Here is a 1,110-nt window from a genome sequence, read left to right as displayed (position 1 = left end):
TTTACCACCTGACAGGAGTGAAAAGCTTCCCAAGAAACACAAATCACAAATATGTTTTTCTAATTTACTTTTAATCTCAGGAGTTGGCTAACTCCAGCATGCAAGCCACATCTGTAATAGCGGCCTTCATCTCCACTGCCTTTGTCAAGAGGGCTCAGAAATATAAACTGAGTGATTAGAAAGAGAGCCCCTTTACTGTTAGAATCAACAGTATGGTGTGTTTGGAAGGCTGCCTAACAGCTCTTCTCCCAGTCTCTCTGCTGTTGTTAGAATTTGCTCTTTCAAATCAAAATGCTCCACCACCAAGGCCCTGCTTCTTTTCCCTGAATGCTACAGGGAAAGGTAAAAAGTTTCATTATGCCTCTAACCAATAGCGCAGTGCCATTTATAGTGGAAATTTTCCTCTCAGCCTCTAACCAAAGTGCAACATGGGATATCAGCCATTACTATTCTCAATCTAAGACAATGAAGGGAGGTACTCGTCAGAGCCTAATGAAGTCTCCATACAAATAAGGGCATAGTGGTACCTCTGGGAATGAAAAGAAAAAACCTGAACAGATACAAGATGGAGAAGAGCTTCTGTGTAGGAATGCATAGGAAAGACATTCTAGTATTCAGCATAGATCATAATTTGACCAAGAATTTGCCACGTGGCACTAGAGTTTAAACAGCTAGAGAGTACTAGGTCAGTTCTAAGCATAACAATAAAGAAGAGTTAATATAGTTAATACTTCCTATACACCAGGCAGTGTACTAAATGCATTGTAGACATTAATTCGCTTAGTCTTCTGAGCACAACCTAATTATCATCATTCTCATTTTAGAGATGAGGAAATGCAGCAGAGAGAGATAAACAAAATAGTGGAAGGTCACAGGGCTGGTACTTCTGTAGAAGGGAGATTTGAAACCAGACAGTCTAATCAAGGAAGTAGTCATGGACAATTATACCAGGGGGTCTACTGCACAAAGTGGGGGCCAAAAAGAAGAGCCAGAAAGATGGTGAAAGAAGTTTTTTAAATAAGAGTTATGAAGTTAATTTTAAGAAAATCAGTTTATTTATGCTGGGAAAAAAAATTGAAGGGGTCCCTGGAGGTGAAAGAGAAGGAAGAA

Source organism: Pteropus vampyrus, unplaced genomic scaffold (assembly GCF_000151845.1).
Source record: "Pteropus vampyrus isolate Shadow unplaced genomic scaffold, Pvam_2.0 Scaffold1, whole genome shotgun sequence".
Taxonomy (NCBI): domain Eukaryota; kingdom Metazoa; phylum Chordata; class Mammalia; order Chiroptera; family Pteropodidae; genus Pteropus; species Pteropus vampyrus.
Note: the sequence above shows the minus strand (reverse complement) of the source record.